We start from the raw sequence: 13,436 nt of genomic DNA on the forward strand, positions 1-13,436 counted from the left end.
CTATTCTAAAATCAGCATTTTTTTGTTATGAAAAAAAAAGATTGCCCTGTTGTGCTGCAATTATTTCCCACTGTTCCAAAATTGATTTCCCCATACAGTGACCACGAATAAAGATTGTCCTACAATTATTTCCCGCTCTTCCAAAATTTATTTCCCCATACAATGACCACAACTAAAGACTGTGCCACGACTAAAGACTCTATTGCAATTATTTCCCACTCTTCCAAAATTAATTTCCCCATACAGTGACCATGACTATAGATGCTTTCCTGTTCCATTTCTTCATGTGAGGCATGGTTTGTGAAATTTGAGGATAACGTGACCTTAAACTTCTAAATTTGAAGATAAAGTGACCGTGATATTGATTTAAATCAAAGCATGCACGTAAGAGGCTATAAGCTATAACATAACAACGCAGATTGATTTTAAAGTATTCAAGACCTCTCCCATCCCAGATATAGAATTTATTGGAAATCTTTGTTAAAAGAATGACTACAATTACAAGCCATGGTTCCTGTCATTTTGGAGTTTAGGATTTGCTCATCTATCGCTTTTTTAGACTTTACCCTACTCTGCTAACTAGCACACCCTTCACATGCTAGGCTGCATTACAAATAAGTCAGAGTGCAAAGGATAAATTGAGGAAGTAGTCTGCAAGCCCTTGGTGATTGTTTTTAGTTGTCCGGAGTGGAGTTTCACCATTTGATGATAAGAATGGGGTTGGATTCACAGCGAACTAGAATCAATGATCTACGTAATTATTCAATTCTATGCTGTGATCTTCCTCATTAGTTCTATTTCCCCTCAGTAGACAGGGATAGCCCCAGTGCAACCTAATTTGAATGATAGTAAGGCAGCAAAACAAGACACTTTGTAGAGGCTTAGTGATGTTTGGTCTCAAGAATTGTTCTTCCTTGTTTGAATGAGTGAGTACTCAGGCAACAAAGCATGACACTTTGCACAAGGTTAGTGATGTTTTGTCTCAAGAATGGTTCTTCCTTATTTGAATGACACTGCTTAGGTAGAAAAACATGACATTTTGCAGAGAGTTAGTGGTGTTTTGTCTCAAGAATGGTTCTTCCTTATTTCAATGACATTACTCAGGCAACAAAACAGGGCAATTTGCACACGATTAGTGATGTTTTGTCACAAGGATGATTACAACAGTATCCAGAGCGAGCATAGCTGCTATTAGGATTTTATATGGATATCTTGCAGGGATGCTTGTCTGTTATGAAAGCAGCTCAAGAAAAGATGGAAAAGATAGATCAACGCCTTAGAATTCAGCCTCTTCGAGGGGGCAACCTCCTTTACATTACATAAATGAACAATTCTTTGATGATACAAATGAAAAAACCTCCTTTCTATATATAGGAGTCTATGGAGTCACAATATAATCCAGCCGACCTAACAATAATAATATAAAGCCACAAAAATAACAATAGAGGGATTCTATGCGGCACAAAAATAACAATATGGGGGTAATAGGGGCACAACAATATAAATAAGGGGTATACCTACAATAGTAATGGGGTAATCACTAGTATTATAGGGACCCAACATGCCCCTCTCCTTCAAAAAAGTGTTGTCCTCAACGCTTGAGTAGTTCTGGATACTTCTGCATAAAATTCTCATCCTCCCATGTGGAATCTTCAGCGGATAAGTTCTTCCACTTGATAAGATACTCTGAAATTGATCGATTTCGTAGCTGTCGAGTTCTTGTTTCTGTGACTGCTTCCGGTTCCAATATAATTTTTCCTTCCTCGTCAAGTTCTGGCAATATTGTTTGAATTGGGAGCTTGTCACCTATAACCTTCTTTAAACATGAAACATGGAAAACTGGGTGCAATCGAGAAGCTGCAGGAAGCTCCAATTTGTATGCCATAGTACCAATCTTTTGCAACACCTTGTACGGACCATAATACTTTGGTGATAATTTATTATCCTTCTTAGCTTGCTTTAGGGACATTTGCTTATATGGTTGTAGCCGTAGGAATACCCAATCACCTACATCAAAACTTCTTTCACTGCGATGTTGATCTGCCTGTTGTTTCATTCTATTTTGTGCCAACACGAGGTTATCCTTTAAGAGTTGGAGGACTTGTTGTTGATGTTCGATGTGATGTTCCACTGCCTGAACCTTAGAATTTTCTCTTAAATATGATGTGATGGATGGTGGTTGATACCCATAAAGTGCCATAAATGGGGTCATTTTTGTTGCTGTATGGAAGGAAGTGTTATACCACCATTCAGCCAGAGGCAACCATTTGACCCATTGTGTCTGTTTATCAGATACAAAGCAACGAAGATATCCTTCCAAACATTTGTTTACTATCTCAGTTTGCCCATCAGATTGAGGATGATAAGATGAGCTATGAGCTAACTGAGTACCAAGACAAGAAAATAATTTTGTCCAAAAATTTCCAGTGAAAATGGGATCTCTGTCACTTACAATAATCTTTGGGTTTCCATGTAGCTTTTGAACTGTTTCCATAAATGCAGTAGAAACTGTACTGGCTTTAAATGGATGTGATAATGCACAAAAGTGTGCATACTTGGTAAGTCTGTCAACTACCACCATGATGACACTCTTTCCCTCAGACTTGGGTAAACCTGTGATAAAATCCATTGAAACCTCCTCCCAACGTTGGCTTGGAATGGATAAAGGTTGTAATAGACCCGGTGTCTTAATTGTTTCAACTTTATTTTGTTGGCAAACCAAACATTCCGCCACAAACTTTTGAATATCTGATTTAAGGCCATCCCAAAAAAATTCCTTCTTAACCCTGTGGTAAGTTTTTAAAAATCCTGAGTGCCCTCCTAAGGGAGAAGTGTGCAATTCCATAAGAATCTTTTGTTTTAGCTGGGAATTCTTACAGAGGTATAAGCGATCTTTGTACCATAACGAATCATTTTTCCAGCTAAATGTATCAGAAGTACTGGAATCTTGTTGTAGCTTTCGAATAAGTGCCCACACTTCTTCGTCATTCTTCCATTCCTCCCTTGCTTCGTTTATCCAATCTGGTTGGATAATAGAAATGGCACACAACAATGCTTCCACATCCTCATCCTTTCTTGAGAGTGCATCTGCCACCACATTTTGCTTCCCTTTTTTGTAGATGATTTCAAAGTCATAACCCAACATCTTTGTGACCCACTTTTGTTGCTCTTCAGAGGATAATCTTTGTTCTAAAAAGTATTTAAGGCTATCATGATCCGTTTTTACCTTGAAGTGTCTTCCCATTAGGTAGGGTCGCCATTTCTTAAGTGCATGGAGTATTGCCAACATTTCCTTCTCATAAATAGCTTTCTTAAAAACTTTCCCTTGATTGGACGACTTTCAAAAGCAATGGGTCTTTCATCTTGCATTAGAACAGCACCAATTCCATTTCCTGAAGCATCACATTCCACAATAAAGGTTTTTGTGAAGTCCGGTGTAGCTAAGACCGGTGCTTGGCACATTGCCTCTTTAAGATGTTCAAAGGCCTTTGTTGCTTCCGGAGTCCATGAAAATGAATCTTTCTTCAATAATGTTGTTAGAGGTGCTGCTATTCTCCCATAATTCTTAACAAACTTGCGATAATACCCTGTCAACCCAAGAAATCCTCGCAGATGCTTTATGGATGTGGGGATTTTCCATTCCTTAATGGCTTTAATTTTGCTAGGGTCTACCTTAACTCCTTCATGAGATACAATATGACCCAAATATTCCACCTCCTGGACTCCAAAGAAACATTTGGATCTTTTTGCATATAATTGTTTCTCCTCCAATAGTTGTAGCACCCTGTCAACATGTTCAACATGATCCTTCCAAGACTTGCTGTAGATTAGTATATCATCAAAAAATACTAACACAAATTTTCTAAGGAATGGTTTGAAAATTGAATTCATCAAACCTTGAAATGTTGAAGGTGCATTGGTAAGGCCAAAAGGCATGACCAAAAATTCATAATGACCCTCATGAGTTCTAAATGTCGTTTTCGGAATGTCTTCAATCTTCATTCTGATTTGATGATATCCCGAACGAAGATCCAACTTGGTGAAGTAAATTGATCCATGCAATTCATCCAGTAATTCATCAATGACAGGAATGGGGAACTTATCTTTAATAGTGAGCTTGTTGAGCTCCCTATAATCTGGACACATGCGCCATGATCCATCCTTCTTGTGCACCAATACTACTGGAGCTGAGAAAGAACTTTGACTCGGTTGAATTATACCAGCCTCTAGCATTTCTGCAACCATACGTTCAATTTCACTTTTTTGGACATAGGGATATCTGTACGGCCTGATGTTTGGAGGAACACTTCCTGGAATCAGATGAATAGCATGATCATGATCACGCATAGGTGGGAGACCTTTGGGAGTCTCAAATACCTTGGAATGATTGTCCAGGACTTTTTGGAGATCTGGAGAAATAGATGATTCCAATGTGGAAACATCTAGCGAACATAATTGTGCAATTACACCTCTTTGCTCCTTTTTTAGAAGCTTTGTCATGCCATTAGAGCTGATTATCTTTCCTGGTTTCCCTGCAATACCCCTTAATTCAACTTCCTTTCCTTCCGTAGAAAATTTGATGAAAAGTTCTTGAAAATTAAAAGCTATTGTACCCAAGGATTGTAGCCATTGGACTCCTAGTACAACATCAGCACCTCCCATTGGAATGGAAAGCATTGGGCTAGTCAATACATATTCTCCCATGGATAGCTTGATATTATGGCACTTTCCAGAGCAATTTATTGTTCCTCCATTTGCAATCATCACTTGACACTCTGGTGCTGGATATAGGAAGCAATTCAATTCTTTTGCTACCCTACAATGAATAAAATTGTGGGTGCTTCCTGAATCAATCAACACTATTACCTTTTTCTTCTTGATTTGTCCTTCTATCTTGATGGTTTGAGGAGTGGTAATTCCCGCCAATGCATTACAAGATATGGTCGGATTTATTTGTTCTTCATCTAGGCTTTGTTCCTGGAGTATATTCTCTTCTTTTGACCTTTCTTGCTCCTTTTCTTCTTCCTCTTCACAATCTATGTAGAATAATTTCTTCTCAGCACACTTATGACCTTTTGTGTATTTGCTATCACAATTGTAACAAAGCCCTTTTGCTCTTTTTTCTTCCAATTGTTGTGGTGTCAACCTTATAGGTTGTGGAAGACTAGGGGCAACAACACTTCCGTCTTTATAGTTGTGAGTGGTATGCTTCCTAGTTGCCATAATTTTGCTTTCCATTTTTCTTGCTAACCTGAATGCCTTCTCTAATGAATCAGGTTCCCAAAGGCGGACATCATGTTGGATATTATCCTTTAAAGACCCTATGAACACATCAATCCTATGCTCCTCTGGAATATCTTTTACCCTTATGTTCAATTTTTGGAACTCCTCAATGTGCTCCATTATTGAACCCTTTTGTTTGAGACTTATCAATTGGCTAAAAAAAGTGTTGCTTTTTGTATCCTCATAATGTGCTATCAATTCTTCCGTAAAAATTGCCCAAGTGATAAATTGTTTACGAGAACAAAGCCATTGATACCATACAAACTGATTTGGTTCCAAATATACAGATTCCATACGTACCTTTTGTGCGTTTTGCACATTATTGAGATCGAAGAATTGCTCCATCTGTAATATCCATGTGGCGAGATCCTTGCCATCAAACTTCCTCATATCGATTTTTGGAATATGGTGATTCTTCAATCCAACATTAGCGTCTATGGAATCATGATTAACATTTCTTTTGTTCTCATCATGAGTTTCATTTAGTACCCTTTCACCCTTAGGGACCATTTCTTGTAGCAACTTATTCATATTTATCTTCAATTCGTCCATGTCTGTCTTCAAATCCATCTTCAAATCATCCATCTTAGCTTCCACGTCAATCATCTTAGCTTCTATGCCTTTCTTTAAACAGTCCATCTTAGCTTCTACACCTTTCTTTAAACCATCCATCTTAGCTTCTACATCTTTCTTTAAACCATCCATCTTAGATTCTGTTCCTTTTTGTGCAAGGGACAATTGTTGCACTTGGTCTTATAATTTTGATATATCATGTTGCATTTCTTCCTCTTCTTCATGAGTCATGCTAGAGCTTTCAGGTTCCTTACTAGGTGTTTGCATTTTCTTTCCTCGGGGCATCAGTTACCGATAATAATGCTCTACTATGCCCTTTGAATTCCTTCAAAATAAATTTTCAAACCAAGCTTAAGCAAAAATTTAAGAAAATCTACACACCTTTTTTCACTTTGTAGGAGCTCGATATTGCCTCTGATGTATCTCTGTACTTTCCAATCATCTAGTTCTAAATTTGTGATCTGTAGTAGCCCTCTGTGTCCTCTTTCTAATGCCACAAGTCTGACCCAAATTGGATTCTCCAAGGAAGAGTTATGTGAAATCTCCCGCAGTGACTTGCTTTTAGATTAGTTCAGTAGAGCGAACTTGTACGACATGCCACGAGTCACTGTTTCAACCTTTGGATCTGAAAGTCTCATACAAGAAACTACAGTCCGTCCTCTTTCTGTAGCTTCTTATGCAATTTCAATCCGATCCCCAAAGAGAAAGTTATGACGATTTTCCCCAGGTCACCTGTTTTGAATGTAATTCAGGAGTTTGCAAAAAGACCAACTTCCTCAGATCATATCTCCGCAAATATCGTGGGAAAAGCTCTGAAATTTGGACCCAAAGTTCAGCGTGATTTCTTCTCAAATGGGTTTTTTTTGCGACTTCTGAAACGTCATAGAAAAAACGTTATAGCGAAAATGCCACGATGACCTGTTTGGAGCAGCGAAACCCTAGAATCCAAAGCTCTGATACCAAATGTTATGAAACCAGCTCAAGAAAAGATGGAAAAGATAGATCAACGCCTTAGAATTCAGCCTCTTCGAGGGGGCAACCTCCTTTACATTACATAAATGAACAATTCATTGATGATACAAATGACAAAACCTCCTTTCTATATATAGGAGTCTATGGAGTCACAATATAATCCAGCCGACCTAACAATAATAATATAAAGCCACAAAAATAACAGTAGAGGGATTCTATGGGGCACAAAAATAACAATATGGGGGTAATAGGGGTACAACAATATAAATAAGGGGTATAAATATAATATTAATGGGGTAATCACTAGTATTATAGGGACCCAACATTGTCATATAGCCTTTATATGTTCAATGACTGCTCATGAATGAGGTGGGTGTTTTGTCATGATCTCTTGTTTCAGATACTTGACAAGAGATGTAACCCTGCCTTAATCTATTTTTGTCAACCTATAAGTTGTATCTTGGAATTGGAACCCTTAGTGATGTTTTTGTTATGACAATTGCTTTCATAAATGCCCATCCACATTTCAATATTCTTCCACACTCTATGCCTTACGGCGTTTCCTTTGTAACATTAGTTGCAAATGCTAGTATACATTCTTGTAATATTATAAAACTACCGATGTGTCAAAATACCTTTGGATTTTGACATAATTGACCATTTACATTATTATAAAAAGAAAAATATTACTGGCTTGATGGGATAAAAGTTGGTAATTAAATCATGAGTTCATGTTTTCTAGGAACCAATAGTCAATAGTCAAGGGAGTTCGTCGAATATTTACAAACCAATATCACGAAACATCGGACTTGAGTTTATGCTCTTGGATTTTGACATATTTGACCATTTACATTATTATAAAAGAAGCAAAATATTACTAGCTTGATCGGCTAAAGGTCGGTAATTAAATCATGAGTTCAGGTTTTCTATGAACTAATAGTCAAGGGATATTAGTCTTTGTGATGAAATAGAATTGATTGTATATGAGAGACAGGCTTTGCAATTTTTACTAGATATATCTCACCAGCACTGGACCAGACCGTAAATCTTTCGAGACAAGGAGTCTGTAGTTGTTCCGGAAGCATATAGTTTAGATCCAGATCCTGTTGCTTCAGCTGACAAATTGGCGAATGGGTTCTCGAGAGCCGCGTTAAACACATCGGGGGTGGACACATTATCTAGATTGTAAAGATAAACTTCATCAGCAGTATCCAGGTGTCCGAAGAAACTGTATTTTTCAAGGTCACTGGAAAAGGAGAGTTTGCAGGTGCAGTGCATGCCAGGCAATTCTATATATATAAGAAAGGCATCGTCTACTTCAACGAAGACAAGATTTCAGCGAAATAATGATTTGAATATGGTAAACCAAAAAAATTCCACTGCCTCATTATCCAAGTCAATTCAACTCCGATATGAACGCGTTTTGATCATTCAATATTCAAGAATTTAATGCTTTTTGCCGCTTATGACTGGATTCCCCTTGACCACATCTTTGATTAAGCCAAAAGAATTGTTGGTGCTTTGATTATGCCAACAGAATCGTTGGTGTTAGGTGGCATGTGAATTGCACCATTATTTCTTTCTGTGAACGCCGGCTGACATTGAATCGACTTTGCTTCAACAGGTTTGATTCTTTCGATCGCAGTGCTTATTGACTTAAGACTTTATTAGTGCGTCTGCACATCTTTCTTCTAATGATGAAATGTTGTGTGATATGGTGTATTTTAGATCGTTTATTTCTAATTTGATACTGGTTATCTAAATTGTTATTTTATTCATAATTTTCACGAGATTTTCAATTTTTTTTTAACAAAATTACTCGCTCCTCGTTTGAGAATTACTAAGTTTTGTAATGTGTTCCGGAAGTTTGGTGATTATTCGAGTGTAGGGATGGTACAAGGTGTAGTCATTTGGGACCTTGCGTCATTGTGTGTAGCAGCAACGAGTGGTAAATTAATGCAATTAGGATGTGTAGGAGTTTTCGCAGTGAGGGTCGCCCTTAAAGTTACTTTCACGACCTCCAATTTCTCTATCTCATAGGTATATGCATATAATCTTACTTTCTCTAGTTTTTTTGAACGAAGCTCTAAGCGATCTGGTATTGTTCTCTTCATGGGTGGTATTGTGTGCATGGTGTTAGTTGCGGTGAATGTTCAAGTTTTTGGCAACCCCCCTGAGGTGTATGGTAACCACCTCGCATGTAATTCGACCCTAGGGATTCAGTGTCATGGATGGTCAAGCAAAACAGGCTTGTGGTGGTGGGGATTGAGGGGGTCTTGTAATGATGCGGTAGAATCACACTACAGGCCATGCAAATTTTGAAAGAGATCTTATTTTGCCTCATTTGTATTTGTGTAAATTAGAATTAGGAGAATTTGTTGTAAGGCCAAGTGACTTAGTTCTAGAACATTTAGATGTTAGGATATTTAGCCTAGATGGGCTTATGTAAAAAAACAAGTTAGGTTAGTTGTCAGGTGGTTTTAGAGTGTTGGACAATTGTCCAAATCCTCTTTGTCTGTGAAGATATTTTCCTTAGCATTGTTAGTGTATATATTGTAATGTGTAGGAAAGGAGCTCAGCGCCCTCTAAGCACCTCTTTTGAGAAAGAATTAAGACATAAGGTTTGTCATACTTGATGTAAATATTTTTTGTTTGAGAATTGAGTGTGAGTCTTTGCATCCCCTTTGTGTACATATGTTGTGCTTATCTATAAGCCTATCTATATAATTAAGTCCTATCAGTTTAGTAATCAGAGAGAGGAAAGGAAAAGGTGTTGGTATTTTGGCACAGATGTGGTGCTATGATACAGGTGTTGTCCTTGATGGCAACTCTCTTTGATGACAGATCTCCGTTCAGACTACAGAATGAAGAGAAATCTCATATACGCAGGTTAATTAAGTCCAAGTTGCGTATACACGCCGTTTATCTGCTTACTCAGTCGCGTATACGCAGGTTAAATATATACGAAGGAGCGTATACACGCAGGTATATGATCATAAAAGAGCATATATGTCGGGAAGCTTCCCTTTGGTCCGTGGTAGTTAGTCCTCGGTACTTGAGCCTATGTATTTGGACCAAAGTATCTCGACAGACGTGTTGATCCCTAGTTTCTAAGTTGATGGTATTGGATTTCTATGGTTTGGCCCTTGGTATTGAGCAAGGCCTAAGGCTATATAAGGAGAAGAAAATCATTAGGCAAATACATCTTTGAAAAGGCTTGAATATCTGAAAAAGAAAGAGATCTGGTATACAGGTTCTGGGTTGCTTGATCTAAGCTAAGGAGAGATCACTTCGGTTGATGGAAGACTAGATCTAAGGATAGATCGGGATCTAATGATTTGAAATGCACTATTATGATATGGTTGATTATGCGTATTTCTAGATTTGCATACTGACGCAATGTTATGTTCTGGGTCTAACTGATGTCTGGTACAGCTGCAAGTTGAGAGAATTTATTTTTAGATTTGTACGCAGGTTGGCTTCGGTAAAAGCGCGTGTATACGCGGGTTTCTCTCATTGAAGTAGCGTATATCTTTTGAAGCTTGATTTTTGGGTTTACAGTTGGGTCTGACTGTTATTGCAGAGTTCTGTAGTCTGCTCTGTGTTCTGGTAACTGGTGATTGACAGGGTTTCAGTGGTTCAGTGATTGATGATGCTAGTATTGGATGTTTTGTGCTTCAATGATCTGTTGTGAAAGTTGAATGAATTGTGGTCTTCAGATTGTAATGTTATGCTTCAGGAACATCTAGTCTGAAAATGTATGAAAGGTGGTACCTGAAAGAAAGAAGATTGTAGGCCAGCACCTACGTACTAGTATCTTGGCTAGTACAAGAGCAAAGGGGGTTGGAGCTCCCTTCCAAGGAAGTTTGGAGAACGAGAGAAGGTTGTAGCCTTCTGCAGGTTGTAGCCTGCGTACTGGTATAAGGCTGCACCAGTACAAAAAGATTGTAAACTGAAGTTTCATATTAAAGAAAGATAGAGACGACTTGCAGCAGGTGGTTTTCACCCACATTGGGTTTCCACCTTATATCATGGTGTTCATGTGTGTGGTTTTGTGTGATCTGCTCTACTGCATCTGTTTACTCTTAATATGGTGAATAATGTCCTTATGCACTTAACTAAAGATCAACTAACTGAATTATAAGATTTCTGGTTATACGCTGTTTTCTTTAGACACAGTTGCGTGTACACGCTGGTTCACTTAACGAAAGTAGCGTATATGTTTCTGAGCATTGAAATTTTTTTATAGTTCTGATAATACTGATTCACCCCCCCTCTCAGTATTATTTCCAACAATTGGTATCAGAGCCAGGTCCTTCAGAGAAGCTTGACCGCTTGAAGGTAGATCGTTCATCATGAGCAACTACGAGAAAGAAGCATCAATCAGGCCACCGGTTTTTGATGGGACAAACTTCAATTATTGGAAGGTAAGAGTTACTGCATATCTTCAATCTCTTGGTACAGAAGTTTGGAACATCGTAGAGACAGGCTACACTTTTCCTTCAGCCACTCCTACAGATCCAGCCGAGAAAAAGAAATATGAAACAAATGCGAAAGCAGTCAATACTCTTTTGGGATGCATCTCTCAATCAGAATTCATGAAGGTAATGCACTATAAATCTGCAAAAGAAATATGGGATAAAATGGTCACGAGCTATGAAGGAGACGATCAGGTAAAGCGTGCTAAACTTCAAACTCTCAGGATTAAGTATGAGACTCTCAGAATGTATAATGATGAAAGTGTGGCTAACTACTTCCTTAGGGTAGATGAGATTGTCAATTGCATGCAAAACTTGGGTGAAGAAATAAAAGAGGCTATTGTGGTTGAAAAGATTCTAAGATCTTTGTCCCCCAAGTTTGAATCTAAAGTCTCTGCCATAGAAGAAAAGGAAAATTTGCAAATTCTTACTATGTCTCAGCTTCACGGAATTCTAACTGCTTATGAAATGAGAAAGGGAGGTCCATCAGACAGAAGAGAAGCTGCCTTCAAGGCTTCAGGGAAAGAAGATTATTATGAAGCAAGTCACCTGCCAGAAGATGAAGAAGAGGAATCAAATTTTGTCAGAAATCTTCAAAGGGGTTCTGGAAGGTTCAGAGGTAAGTTACCTTTTAAATGCTTTGCTTGTGGAAGAGTAGTTCATTATGCTGCCAAATGTCCTCACAAAGATAAGAATGACAAGGGAAAGGAACCTGTTAAATGGAACAAGAAACAATATGAAAAGAAGAAAAGCTATTACACTCATGAAGATAGTGATGGACTTTCAAATAGTGATGAAGATGAACAAGGTAATAGATATAAACTTTTAATGGCTTTTGAAGATGATGACTACATGGATGCTATAGATGTAGAAGGCTTTTATGAAGAAATGAAAGATCTCAAAGTTCGTTTAGAAGAGAAGAGTGCTATTATTGATTCTCTACAATGTCAACTAGCTGAAAAGGAAAAACATCTTGAAGAATTGGAATGTGAGATTGTTTGTCTTAGAAAGGAGATTGAGAAAACCAAAGCAATTAATCTTAAGTTTGTTAAAGGATCTGAAACCTTGGATGAGATTATCAATGTGCAGCGATCTCCTCTGATCAAGACAGGTCTTGGATATAATGGAGAAACATCTCAAGCCTCTACCTCTAAAAGTTATCTTGATGCAGCAAGGAGAAGCGAGCAAAGGCCAAATAAAAGTCATCAGGTGAATCAGGGACAGTTTACCTCAAGAACAAATAAAGACCATCAAGAAATTCGGGGACAAACTGCCTTAAGGACAAACAGAAGCTACAATTAGCCACAGGTAAAATCTTCCCAATTTGCTCCAAGAATGAATAGAAGCTACAATCGGTTGGATGATAGATCTGATTATCGCAGAAGTTTCTTTAATGGCCAATGCTTTTCTTGCCATAACTTCGGTCACAAAGCAGCTCAATGTGTTGCCTACAAAACAATCATGACTAGAGAAGCTCAAAAGCAAGAGAGAATGACTGGAATCATGAAAAGGACTTATAACAACTTTTCAGTTCTTGAAAATGAAGTTGAATGCTCTATTTGTAATAACTTTGGTCATGAAGACTCTGAATGCAGGAGCAGGTTCCGGAAGACAACTCAGAAGGAACAAACCTCAAATGTTAGAACATGGAGAATAAAAGAATCACAACCAGAAAGATGTGGGATAGCCTTTTATGCAGAAGGTCAAGAAATTCTATGGTACATTGACAGCGGATGTTCGAAGCATATGACAGGGGACAAAGAAAAGCTTGAGTCATATACCGCATTAGAAAAGGGGAAGAAAGTTTCTTTTGGGAACGATATCTCTGCAGCCATAAAAGGAAAAGGTGTTGCTCCGTTGAAAGAGAAGGTCAAAGCAGGAAATGTTTTATATGTTGATGGATTGAAGCATAATCTTCTGAGTGTCAGTCAGATGTGCGATCAAGGAACTGAGGTAATATTTAGATCAAATGGATGTTGTGTTCGCGATCTTGATATAGGTAAAACAGTGATCAAAGGAAGAAGGACTCCAAATAATCTATATATCTTTGAGGAAAGACAACAATGCTACTTAAGCAAGGGTGATGAACATTGGCTATGGCATCGGAGGTTGGGGCATCTAAGCTTTTCA

Source organism: Pinus tabuliformis, chromosome 9 (genome assembly GCF_031772625.1).
Source record: "Pinus tabuliformis cultivar Carrire ecotype Pingquan chromosome 9, CPIR1, whole genome shotgun sequence".
Classification (NCBI taxonomy): Eukaryota; Viridiplantae; Streptophyta; class Pinopsida; order Pinales; family Pinaceae; genus Pinus; species Pinus tabuliformis.